Source organism: Schistocerca americana, chromosome 3 (genome assembly GCF_021461395.2).
Source record: "Schistocerca americana isolate TAMUIC-IGC-003095 chromosome 3, iqSchAmer2.1, whole genome shotgun sequence".
NCBI lineage: Eukaryota > Metazoa > Arthropoda > Insecta > Orthoptera > Acrididae > Schistocerca > Schistocerca americana.
Window position 1 is genome coordinate 959,247,979 of NC_060121.1, and position 13,925 is coordinate 959,261,903.

A 13,925-nucleotide genomic window follows, 5' to 3' on the forward strand; every position below is an offset into this window, starting at 1 on the left:
AGGCTTCCATTTTTATGCTGTTTTAATTGAAGTTTTGTGCAACAAGCAGCTTCATTGATTTATTCCAATCTTAATTTGTTGGGCCAACAGTGTATACTTGTATACAGAATAAATCTTTCACATTGCAAATATGCCGTATTGAAACTCAGTAACTTATTAAAATTGTGTACTTAGCCTCTGCCTTTGTCCACTGACTGCATATCAAACATGAAAATTGTAAAACGAATGCCAAAGTTGCAATTCTGGTACATTAGTTAGCGCAGGCAAGTCATGAATAGCTACTAAGTGCGACTGTGGTGGGTGGATGCCATGTAAATTAATCGCATGGCCAAGATAGTCAATTTCAGTGAGAAAGAAGGAATACTTAGAATGGGTGGATGTCAGTGTTGCTTTGGACAACACTGGAAACAGTGCCTCTGAATTTTTTTAAGTGTTCTTCTGGCATACATCCAGATACAACTATATCATCTAAATAGTTAGAACAAGAAGGTTACTTGCAAAATCCGTTGCTCAAGGTTTGAAAGGTAGCTGGGACAGAAGTGCTACCGAATGGTAACCGCTGAAACTGGAATAATTTCTTGTGTGTGTTGATCACAAAAATCTTCTTTGACTCTTCATTTAAAGGCAGTCGCAAATAGGCCTTCTGGAGATTACCCTTACCTTGACCCTGACCTAATTGGTTCATCAAATCCTCAGGGCAGGGCGACAGAAAAGAATCAACAACAGTTTGTGGGTTGACAGTTGTTTTAAAGTCGCACAGAGTCCCAACCTGACCGACGGTTTAGTAAGGACCGCCAGGGGTGACACCTACTGGCTGGCTGACACTGGTTTGATGACATCACTGTCCTGCAACTCTGCAGCAGCCTGGTCCCGTAATGCATAAGAGACAGTATGAGCGCAAAAAAACTTGGACTGCACATTGTGTTTCAGTCCCTTGGGTCTCAAACCCTTGGGCCTTGCCTAAACTACCATGGAACAGAGAACTGGTCTTATCACATAATGCATTAATATTGGCAAGGAACTCAGCTGAATTAGTTTTAACACCTTTTTGTGAATTGACAATCCAAAAAGGTCAAAGCTATCCTTGCCAAAAATGTTAATAGACTCACAAGAGCACAACACATGAAATAACACTGTTTTAGTAATACCACGGAATGTGGCTGGCAAACTGCTCACTCCAAGCACTGGATTAGGTTTGTCCATTGTACGCAGTCAACAAGTTATATGGTGGCTGAAGCTGTTCCAACGTGTTTCATACGTGGCATTGTTGAGCATCATAACAGCACCCCTAGTATCTAAGTGGAAATTAACACATTCAACTGAACATACAACTTATTTGACAGCTGGTTGATAAGTTCAGAGTTTGTGTCCTGGCAATCTGCCGAAACCATAACAGGATTGGCAGACTGTTGTGAGGAAACACAACATACACCTCATTAGATCAGTCCCCAACAATCAATCTTTCCTTCTCACCCTGTACGGTAAGTCTCCCCTGACCTGGGGTTTTGGGTGACTTTTACGAACTCTACCCCTTGCCCTGAACCTCTCCAGTTCTTTTCCCTTCACCCCTCTCCCTTCTGTCAGAAGAAGGAGCCACTAGCTCCGAAAGCTTGCATAAGTAAAACATGTAAGTGTTCTGCCACCTCTTGGTAAGTAGATTTCTTGTCTACCCAATTACATATCATTAGAATCACTGTCCAACACGGGATGTGAAAGCTGCCTAACACAAACTATACTTAAACATACTATCTGTTTGTGGTCTTATTTGCCTTATGCAAAATTCTTGTCTTTGCAGCACAGGCACTATGCAATGCCGGCAGGACTTTTGTGATAGTGCGGGCTGCGCTGCGGTGGGATGGTGCAACTGGGCCCGGAGGGGGGGGGGGGGGGGGGGGGCTCTTTTGGCTCTTAAACTGTCTTCCTCATGTTACTCTTGACAGTAGATAAAGCAGGTGCTTGATCATGCTCTCAGTTACATCGACAGTGTCCTGTTGTGACTCAATGATTGACAGCACTGTACTGAGCTCAAGGTTTGGATGCTTTATTAATGCAGCACGAATATGGGACTCAGACATGTTCTGAGTAATTGCATTGCTTATCATAATGTCACTGTATCTTAACCCACATGGAAACTGAAAGAGACATTGTCTAGTAAGACCACTAAGTTCTGTTTCCCACTCTTGGTGGGACTGTCCTGGCTGCTGTTTTAATAAGAAAAACTTATAACAAGTTGCTGCTACATGCGCTTGTGATTTAAAAATGATTTGACAGGTTGTCAGCGCACTTGTCGCAGGGGGCCTTAGGAGGTTGATGATCTGGAAACAGTTTTACTACTGGCCGGAATACATCTACATCTACATCCATACTCCGCAAGCCACCTGACAGTGTGTGGCAGAGGGTACCTTGAGTACCTCTATTGGTTCTCCCTTCTATTCCAGTCTCGTATTGTTCGTGGAAAGAAGGATTGTCGGTATGCCTCTATGTGGGCTCTAATCTCTCTGATTTTATCCTCATGGTCTCTTCGCGAGATATACGTAGGAGGGAGCAATATACTGCTTGACTCCTCGGTGAAGGTATGTTCTCGAAACTTCAAAAAAAGCCTGTACCGAGCTACTGAGCGTCTCTCCTGCAGAGTCTTCCACTGGAGTTTATCTATCATCTCTGTAACGCTTTCGCGATTACTAAATGATCCTGTAACGAAGCGCGCTGCTCTCCGTTGGATCTTCTCTATCTCTTCTATCAAGCCTGTCTGGTACAGATCCCACACTGCTGAGCAGTATTCAAGCAGTGGGCGAACAAGTGTACTGTATCCTACTTCCTTTGTTTTCAGATTGCATTTCCTTAGGATTCTTCCAATGAATCTCAGTTTGGCATCTGCTTTACCGACGATCAATTTTATATGATCATTCCATTTTAAATCACTCCTAATGCGTACTCCCAGATAATTTATGGAATTAACTGCTTCCAATTGCTGACCTGCTATATTGTAGCTAAATGATAAGGGATCTTTCTTTCTGTGTATTCGCAGTACATTACACTTGTCTACATTGAGATTCAATTGCCATTCCCTTCACCATGTGTCAATTCACTGCAGATCCTCCTGCATTTCAGTACAATTTTCCATTGTTACAGCCCCTCGATATACCACAGCATCATCCGCAAAAAGCCTCAGTGAACTTCCGATGTCATCCACAAGGTCATTTGTGTATATTGTGAGTAGCAACGGTCCTACGACACTGCCCTGCGGCACACTTGAAATCACTCTTACTTCGGAAGACTTCTCTCCATTGAGAATGACATGCTGCATTCTGTTATCTAGGAACTCTTTAATCCAATCACACAATTGGTCTGATAGTCCATGTGCTCTTACTTTGTTCATTAAAAGACTGTGGGGAACTGTATCGAACGCCTTGCGGAAGTCAAGAAACACGGCATCTACCTGGGAATGTGCGTCTATGGCTCTCTGAGTCTCGTGGACTAATAGCGCGAGCTGGGTTTCACACGATCATCTTTTTCGAAACCCATGCTGATTCCTACAGCATCTGAGCCTGCGGTGGAGGGAAAATAGTAAATAAGCTGGTTACCTGTTATGCCATAGGCATTGAAATGTGCCATCAGCTGCTCAACATAAGCAGCTCATTCTTTGCTTTACCTCAGAATCTCTTTGAATTTAGGTGGTTGAATTTCTTATGGAGTTGTTTCTGATTGAACAGGCTGGGGTAGCAGTCATGGCGCTGCCACAATTTCTTGCAGTGCTTGTAGTAATTGTTTAGTCCTTTGTCCTGTGTCTGTATAGCTTGCATTAAAGACACACCTGGAAGATTTATCATGAAACTCAATATGACAACATACACAAACAGAAAAATAACACTGCTGCAAGAGAGGGTTAGTTACACAATATGCCACAGTGACCTAATCGCAAGCTGCAGCCTCATCGGCACTTTAGTTTTTGTGTCTGACTTCTTGGACACTAAGGTGGCTAGTAATAATACAGTTAATTAGAACACTCTGAATAAGTAATACTTTATTAAGTACAACAAAACTTATCTTTGCTCACCAGGCTCGGCTGTAACTATGAAACTGCACATGTGGGCTTGTGGTTCAGAACACACTAAATGAGCCATGATTACTGAGTGGTGAATTGAAACAAGTTCAGAATGGCCATAGTATGGCTTCGCTACAGTCACTAGAAAACGCAAGTTCTTAGCCACTTGTTGACACAGTTCTGATGGGGTTGGTGCATAGGCAAACCTCTGCCCCCCCACTCCCACTGCCCCCCCCCCTCCCCCCCCCCCCCCCCACCTGCACACACACATACCAACACACACGAGACAGAACTGTCTTCACTCTGAGTAGGCAGGATGACGACATTACTCTGGCAGGAACTTTTCGGAAGTGGGCTGGGTCCAACCTCGAACAGAACTGCCCTCCTACCCTCTGGTGATACTGTTTCAGGGCAGAGACACAGTGGTAGCACCTCGGAAGTAAAAGAGGCACTGCTTTTTCCTAGCATCTCATTGGTGTCTCATGATACCTCTTTGCTGTGCAGTATCTCTGTGAAGACTAATTCTTTTTCCACTGCTCTCGATACTTAAAAGACACCGCAAAAGTCCTAAATTCTGTCTTCCAAATATGCTTAATTGAAAATCGCCATAGAGCGTACCATTCATTCCATTGTCATACAAACGAGGTAATGAGAGATATAGAAAGAAATGAGCACATAAATGAAACATAATTCCAGTTTTTCAATAGAGGAAAGGCCACAGGATTTGATGGTGTGCATTGTAGATTCTGTATTTAATATGTGGAGGAACAGGTCCCACTTCTAGCATTATTTTACCATAGGTAAAGACTAATGTGCCGAACTATAGGACTATCTCGTGGACCTCAATTTTTTGCAGGATTATGGAAAATGTGTTCTGCTGTTGTTTGATGACTTTTCTGGAGACCAAACAATTCCTATGTATGAATCAAGCACAGATCCTGTGAAACTCATCTTACTCTTTTCATTCACAATTTCCAGAAGGTAGTAAAGTGCACACCATTGCCCAATAAACAGAATATGTATGCATGGTATGTGTCAACCTGTTAGTAAATTACAAAGTTGTGGATGCAAAATAGGGACATGAGCATGATAATTGGCTGTTGCAAAGATCTGCAGGTGACGCTAAACATAAGCAAATGTTATGTAAATGTTGTAGGAGAGTTCTTGTAGAATGTAAATTTGTTTGGATTAAAAGAGACCACTCACTGAAAAACAGAAGGGTTAAGCAGTCGATAGGCACACACGAAAGAAAGAAACCTTGCTAGCTTTTGCAGTTGGCCTTTGATGAGCTAGAGTAAAAAAACACCTCTCTCTCCTGCCCCCCCCCCCCCTCCCACACACACACACACACACACACACACACACACACACACACACACACACGGCTGTGTCCCTAATTGGTGCTGGCTAGGTTAAAAGTGCCAAGGATAGGGACTGGGGGTGGGTGGCTAGCATCTGGGAAAGAGGCGACTAGGAATGCAGGAGGGAGGGGTGGCAGGTATATGGGCCTGCCTCCCTCTATCCACTGCATGCAACAGTACCCCCACCACAACCATTCCCTCTACCCATTGCATACAACAATACCCCCACCAAAACCATTCCACCTGCCAAAAAATAGCATTGGCACTGTTAACATAGCCAGCACCCTGTAGGGGCATAGGTGTGTGTGTGTGTGTGTGTGTGTGTGTGTGTGTGTGTGTGTGTGTGTGTTAGTTTTACTCTAGCTCATCAAAGGCTAACTCCAAAACATACGAAGGTTTCCTAAGGTTTCTTTCTTTTGTGCGTGCCTATCGACAACTCAACGCTTCTGCTTTTCAGAGAGTGGTCTCCTTAAATGCACATATAAATAGGTGGAAAGGTTGAACATCATTTGAATATATGACTGGCAATTGATTAGTGGAATAGGTCACAACCTTAAACGTTTTACAAGTTTATCCACAGTGATTTAAAGTGGAATGACGGCATAAAGTTAGCTCTTGAGAAGATAGATGCCTTACTCATATCTGTTGGCACCATGAAGCTTGGTTAGTAAACTATCCCTTCTCTTCATATACACCTATCAGTGTGACACATTTTTCCTACTGATGAATGGCTTAGTGAAGATCTTGGTTGTAGAAATCTGCATTTCGGTTGTTCAGGGAACTTCGTACCTCAAAACTCACGTTGTTGTCATTCTTAAAATCCCTCAAATGGAATGGTGTCTTCATTCTTTTGAGAAAAGAGAAAGAAGTCACTGTGTGGCATATAGAGAATAAAGAGAAAGGTAGGCAAAATTTCATGGCCCAAAGAAGCAGCATGTTTGACTGTGTCCTGTGTGGTATGAACTGGGGCATTTTCATGGAGCACAACATGTCCTTTGATAGCTTCCCATGACACTTTACCTTGACATTCTCTAGTAATCCCATCAGGGGATTTCAGTAGTGTGCTCCTGCGACAGTTTGCCCTTATGGGCATAATGTGTTAAATTTCTTTTTATAATAAAGCAGTCACTGCCGCATAAAAACGTTTGTTTATTTACTGATGACCAGTTTCGGCCACTCTTCTGGTCATCATTTACCGCTTACTCAGTGAAGAGAGTAATATGAATATACGTAGAGGAATGTAAACTAAAAGTACAAAAAGAAACCTAGTACATCAACAAATATGTAAAAGAGAGAAAGGTATACCCGCGGGAATCTGCTGAAGTTGTGGCGAGGAGTAGGTGCCACTCTAGGAGGCGTATAACCACTGCTGCGTTGCTTAAATAGCAGAAGATCCACCCACTGTCTCCAGCATTACATCATTGTCAGCCAGTGACCGTAAAACATGCCAAATAAAGCCTAAATACAATTATTTGTGTACAATATTTATGTCCAGACCATAGGTATATTGAAAATACAAATGGGCTGTACCAAACCATAACATAAAACTTGAAATTGTGTAGGAAGAAAGAAAACAAGCTGTTAACATATATGAACATGTATGGTGCCCTTCAGAGGGGCCTGTGTGTAACAAACATGAGGAGTCAAAGATGTTTAGCAGGGGTGCCACCAGTAACCATGGTAACATTCTAATTATTGATGTATTACGACTACACATCAAAGACACATCGGTGATGGCTCACAACCTATGGCTTTCCAGTAATCGAGGTACAATCATCAAGATCGATATGTTACTACTACCAATCAGAAAACAAAATAGTTATTATAAATTGAAATTATTTCTGTGACAATTATATTAAAAATATCATGGCATTTAACCACAAAAATGTGTTACAAGCAAACAATATTAAGATATAAAACATTAGTGCCCTTCTATAGGGACAAGTGCATAGCAAATGTCAGATATAGACAGTGAGAGAAATATTGCCTATAATTATGGTAGTTGTATGAAGATTGATATGTTCCTATTCTTAGTATTATCTACAACATTAGATGGGAGGCATCAGTTATTCTGAGAGCTTACAGTTATGTTTAAAACATTAAAGAATCTCTAAGGAATAATACAAAAATAAATAGACAGAAACCTTTGACATTAACATCAAATGTCTGCAATGGAAACTTAAACATTTGTAACGTAACAGTGATTAGGAACACGTGGCACCGGTACTCTGGTAACAATAAAAACATCAATGTATTCTCATTATACAGTAAATGCTGACCTGCTATTATGTTAACAACTTATTTTCTTTCTTCTTACTCAGTTATATGTTATGGTTTAATAAAGGTCATTTGTACTTTTGATATACCTTTGATCTGGAAGTAAATATTGTACACAGGTAATTGTATTTAGGCCTTATTTAATGTGTTTTATGGCCGTTGGCTGACAATGATGTAATGCTAGAGACAGTGGGTGAAGCTTCTGCTATTTAAGCGATGTAAATTGCATGTCGTGCAGCAGCGGCTATATGCCTCCTAGAATGGTGCCTGTTCCTCACCAGGTTCAGTAGGCTCCCACCAGTGTAACTTTCTTTCTTTTATGTATTTGATGATGTTTCTTATTGTGCTTATCGTTTACATTTCTCTAAGTACATTGATGTTCTCTCGTCACAGAGTAAGCAGCCATATGATGACCAGAACAGTGGTCAAAACTGATTACCAGTAAATAAACAAACATCTTTAAGCAGTTGGGACTGTTTTATTATAAACAAGTTCTAACATTTGTTATAACAACTGACTTTCAAACTGAGATAAGGTAAAAGTTTCAAAAAAATTTGTAATGTGTTAAAACCGAACCACTGAAGTCTTGAAAAAACGCTAAGCATCGCCATTGCTGATGATGATTGAATCTTCATTATTTTTGATGGATTCATGTTTCCACTGCTTGCTTTTTACCTTTGCCTCAGGCTCAGAGGGATATACACCCCTGACTCCTCTACAGTGATTATACGGCTTAAGAAATGGTATGAATTGGCCTGACACACCCACAGCTTTTCTGCTGCTGTGCGCTTCCGGCTCCTTAGCCTCTTTGAAAGGATCTGAGCAGTCACAGAACCCAATGGGTGGCGACTTTTGTTGTCTTCAGAATGACGTGCAAGATGTTGAATGTTTTGTGATTGATTGTCACTATTTCCACTATTGTGATATGCTGTTCTGTGAGTGTTAGGGCTTCCACTTCTCTGGTAATTTCTGGTTCTTCACAGAGATGGTCAGCCACTTACCCTTCACTGTTCATGTTTGTTTGGACAAACTGGGAGTGCCTGACCACCTGACCACTGTGTCATATAATTGTGGGTTTTTGTCGTACAGTTCCACCAGCTCAGCGTGGATTTTTGCAACGTTTTCTCTTCAGTTGCAGAAAACAAATTGCCGCAAGATACTCCCCTTAATAATGGGCTGTGGCTTTGTGTTTAACTCATCTAGCGGCTTGCTGCAGAGCTGTGACATGGGGATTTCATTGGTTTCCACAACTGCAAAAATGTTCCTGCAGAGAAGCAAAAAATTAATTATATAAGTTTAATTTTTGAGATGAGAATTAAAACACTATAGCTTCTGTTAATGCAAATCTCTTGCCGAAACAACTCTTTGAGTGTTGATCACAGGTCTGTTACCCTTTCCAAGTTGGATTAATGGAAGAGAGAGAATATAGTTAAAGAGGAGGTGCGCTATTCATAATGAGTTTATTTAGTCAGCACTAAAGTATCACAGAAATGTTCATCCAGCTGCAGTGGGAAACATTGCAAGGAAGAGGCACTGTATCCCAAAGAGCATTACTCATATAATTCCAAGAGCCCATAATCTAAAACAAATCAAGAAACATATTGGTTGGTTGGTTGTTTTGTGGGAGGAGACGAGACAGCGAGGTCATCGGTCTCATCGGATTAGGGGAGGACGGGAAAGAAAGTCGGCTGTGCCCTTTCAAAGGAACCATCCTGGCATTTGCCTGGAGCGATTTAGAGAATTCACGGAAAACCTAAATCAGGATGGCCAGATGCGGGATTGAAACGTCGTCCTCTCGAATGCGAGTCCAGTGTGCTAGCCACTGCGCCACCTCAAACAAGCACTGCACATAATGATCATAACACTGTTGTTGTTGTTGTGGTCTTCAGTCCTGAGACTGGTTTGATGCGGCTCTCCATGCTACTCTATCCTGTGCAAGCTTCTTCATCTTCCAGTACCTACTGCAGCCTACATCCTTCTGAATCTGCTTAGTGTATTCATCTCTTGGTCTCCCTCTACGATTTTTACCCTCCACGCTGCCCTCCAGTTCTAAATTGGTGATCCCTTGATGCCTCAGAACATGTCCTACCAACCGGTCCCTTCTTCTATTCAAGTTGTGCCACAAGCTCCTCTTCTCCCCAATTCTATTCAATACCTCCTGATTAGTTATGTGATCTACCCATTTAATCTTCAGCATTCTTCTATAGCACCACATTTTGAAAGCTTCTATTCTCTTCTTGTCTAAACCATTTATTGTCCACGTTTCACTTCCATACATGGCTACACTCCATACAAATACTTTCAGAAATGACTTCCTGACACTTAAATCTATACTCGATGTTAACAAATTTCTCTTCTTCAGAAACGCTTTCCTTGCCATTGCCAGTCTACATTTTATATCCTCTCTACTTCGACCATCATCAGTTATTTTGCTCCCCAAATAGCAAAACTCCTTTACTACTTTAAGTGTCTCATTTCCTAATCTAATTCCCTCACCATCACCCGACTTAATTAGACTACATTCCATTATCCTCATTTTGCTTTTGTTGATGTTCATCTTATACCCTCCTTTCAAGACACTGTCCTTTCTGTTCAACTGCTCTTCCAAGTCCTTTGCTGTCTCTGACAGAATTACAATGTCATCGACAAACCTCAAAGTTTTTATTTCTTCTCCGTGGATTTTAATACCTACTCCGAATTTTTCTTTTGTTTCCTTTATTGCTTGCTCAATATACAGATTGAATATCATCAGGGATAGACTACAACCCTGTCCCACTCAATTCCCACTGCTTCCCTTTCATACGCCTCGACTTGTATGACTGCCATCTGCTTTCTGTACAAATTGTAAATAGCCTTTCGCTCCCTGTATTTTACCCCTGCCATCTCCAGAATTTGAAAGAGAGTATTCCAATCAACATTGTTAAAAGCTTTCTCTAAGTCTACAAATGCTAGAAATGTAGGTTTGCCTTTCCTTAATCTTTCTTCTAAGATAAGTCGTAGGATCAGTATTGCCTTATGTGTTCCAACATTTCTACAGAATCCAAACTGATCTTCCCCGAGGTCGCCTTCTACCAGTTTTTCCATTCGTCTGTAAAGAATTCGTGTTAGTATTTTGCGGCTGTGACTTATTAAACTGATAGTTCGGTAATTTTCACATCTGTCAACACCTGCTTTCTTTCGGATGGGAATTATTATATTCTTCTTGAAGTCTGAGGTTATTTCGCCTGTCTCATACATCTTGCTCACCAGATGGTAGAGTTTTGTCAGGACTGGCTCTCCCAAGGCTGTCAGTAGTTCTAGTGGAATGTTGTCTACTCCGGGAGCCTTTTTTCGACTCAGGTCTTTCAGTGCTCTGTCAAACTCTTCACGCAGTATCATATCTCCCATTTCATTTTCATCTACGTCCTCTTCCATTTCCATAATATTGTCCTCAAGTACACACAAGTCAACACAAATGTTCGAAAAATTCAAGGCTTCTTTTTTCCTTTGTACCATCCACGAATGCAGTAGGAAAAGGGAAAAGGGAAAAATTATTCTGGTACACCATGTACCCTCTGTCACTCAGTTTATTGTGACTGATGCAGGTAAAGGTGAATGACACAGTTAAAGTCAGTCACACACACACACACACACACACACACACCTCTACTTTGATTTTACACTGTGGCAGTGCGCCAGCCATCTTCTTTCATCTGCAGATGAGTGTGTAGTCGCCTTCCCCCCCCCCCCCCCCCCCCCTGAAGTTTCTACGATCATAATACCATCTTAACAGCAGAGTATCATAAAGACTGTCTGAAAGCCTCTGTTTGTCAGTACCTCTCTCCTAATTGCCAAATTAGATGTGCACCAGATATATAATCACACCTAGAGCCTCCCTTTCAAAGTTGATTGAAAAGAGGAGAGAGATACTGTTAGATGAAAGGTTTCAATTGGGATGTGAAGTATTCTTAAACATTGCCTGTGAAAGGCAGTGGTCAGGTTTGAGTTTGTATGGCACACAGTTTTAATGTGTCAGTAATTTTAACTTTAATTTGTTGCCACACATAGTTATTCCTAATTTGACATAATTGAATGATAGTGGTCTTTTTAAATTCGAGATCACTGAATGGCAATTCAAGTATGCTCTTATGTCATGAGTTGAGATTTGTTATAATTATGGTGATGGCTTTGAAGCTAGGAAGAAGCATTCAACAGTGCAAGAAGTCAGTTATATTTAGATATATAGTAATACACTTTAAGGTAATACTCAATGCTACTGAACCCAGCAATAGTTTGCAATTGCCTACTATGTATGGAAATTGAATATACATCCTATACTCCTTCCTCCCCTCTCTGTCCATCTCCTCTCTCCGACCTTGAGCCTTGTTTATTGTTATTGCAAATGTTGGGAACTGAATTCGCTTAAAATGAATGGGTAAATCGGTTGGGATCATTGTTTTGTGGGGCATGAGACAGGCCTCTCCAGCCACTGGATCTGAGGAACATAGTTTTAATCCACAAGTGGGTAGGATTATAAAGTTTTGAAAGATTCAAATTCCATTGTGGTATTCTGATCATAAGTCATAAATACAACTTTCATGTTGTCTGTACAACTGACACTAAGTAAGAAAACAAAACAGCACATCATTGTGTATATAATTTTGTAAAAAAATTATGTATAAGAAGAAAAAAAAATTATATGGGAGAAACAATATGTTTAATGATTTATGTGACCTATTAGTGCAGTTAAAACTTAATGGGAGAAACAATATGTTTAATGATTTATGTGACATATTAGTGCAGTTAAAACTTAATTTAGGGGGGGGGGGGGGGAGAAAGAAAGAAAAAAAATTACATTTTCACACCACAGCGTTTTCTTTCTCATATCGAAGAAGCAATGAAGGAAATAATGTAATTGTTTGGAGGTGGGATTAAATTTCATTGTGAATGGGTGTCAGTAATAAGTTCATTGATTATGTTACTATTCTTTGTAAAAATATTGCAGAATTATAAGACCTGTTGACTGGAATAAACAGTCTACTGAGCTCACAATATGGATTAAGAGTAAACAAATTAGTATTGAGGAGAAGCAGATTTGAGATAAGTGATAAATTTAACATAAAAAAATGGCGGCCACATGGTAAATGAAGTGAAGGAATTCTCCTGAATCTACTAGTACCAAACATAGGCCTTAATTTGAGAAACCAGTCTTTCTGTATCTAATTGCGTGATATTATTTCATGTGGCAGTTGGCTACATCTGACTTATCGATTGCTTCAGTTTTGTGTGTCGATGATGAATCTTCCTTCTGTGCTCATGCAGACATTGATTTTGAACATAGTTCAAACCACTTTTATAACAGTAACTGTATAATAATCAGCCATAACTGCCCTGCTGTTTTGTGCAGGAGGTGCTTCTACAATCATGGCTACCAAGTGCCTTCCCTATTAACTAACTAATAACTACTTGGCACTGTGCAGTTGGTGTGCTCAGCTGCATATATAAATCACATATCGTGGCTGCCAACTCCAGCATTCCCTCTGTTGAGGTGAGCATTTTTTGCTTCATTATTTATATTTTTGCATTGCATTGAATTCAGCAGGTGCCTAATGTGATATCAGAATCCTTTACAGAGCAAAATTAAGATAATAAGTCAAAGCTTTATACATATCTTACAAAAATTCAAAATGGGTGTCCTTCATGATATGGTAGATATCTTGTCAATGGTTCATTACCTACCATACTCAAATCAACATGTCTCTTGTAATAGCAGCAAAGGCTTTTTGATCCACTCTTTCAGCTCTGTCAGGTCTTCAGGTAATGGTGGAACAAAGACACAGTCTTTGATAAAGCCCCATTAAAATAAGTCGTATCAAGAGACCTCTAGAGCCATCTCAACAATGCTTCATCATCAGCAACAATGTGACCTAACCAAACTGTCAGACATGTTCATTCAGATACTCTCTCATGTCATAATGGAAGTGGCTGCAGCTCCAACCTGTTAGAAAAGAAATCTCAGGAGTCTTCCCCAAGTTGTGGTATCAAGCACATCTGGAGCATGTCAAGGTATGAGTGTCCCATTACAATTTTTCTGCAAAGGAAAATGCCATAAAGCATCATTCTGCACATGGCAGTGAAGATTTTCAACTTGGTAAAATCTCAGGCATGCTCAGTGATTTGCCGAGAATGTTCTGCACCCCAGCTTTGAATATTATGCCCCTGTTGACTTGGCCATTGATATGGAAGGTTGCCTCACCAGTGAA

At 40.7% G+C, this 13,925-nt stretch overlaps 1 protein-coding gene across 3 annotated transcripts in view; it reads left to right on the plus strand.

Annotated features, from left to right (window-relative positions):
• The window catches only part of LOC124605578 (WASH complex subunit 5), a 194,399-nt gene that overhangs the window by 20,010 nt on the left and 160,464 nt on the right, over positions 1-13,925 (plus strand). The window contains exon 2 of one of the 3 annotated variants that reach the window (XM_047137357.1): positions 13,070-13,210. The exons of the other annotated variants lie outside the window; for them this stretch is intronic. The gene's annotated coding sequence lies outside the window, so the exon portion shown is untranslated. The remainder of the gene's footprint in view (positions 1-13,069; positions 13,211-13,925) is intronic. 3 annotated transcript variants of the gene reach the window in all.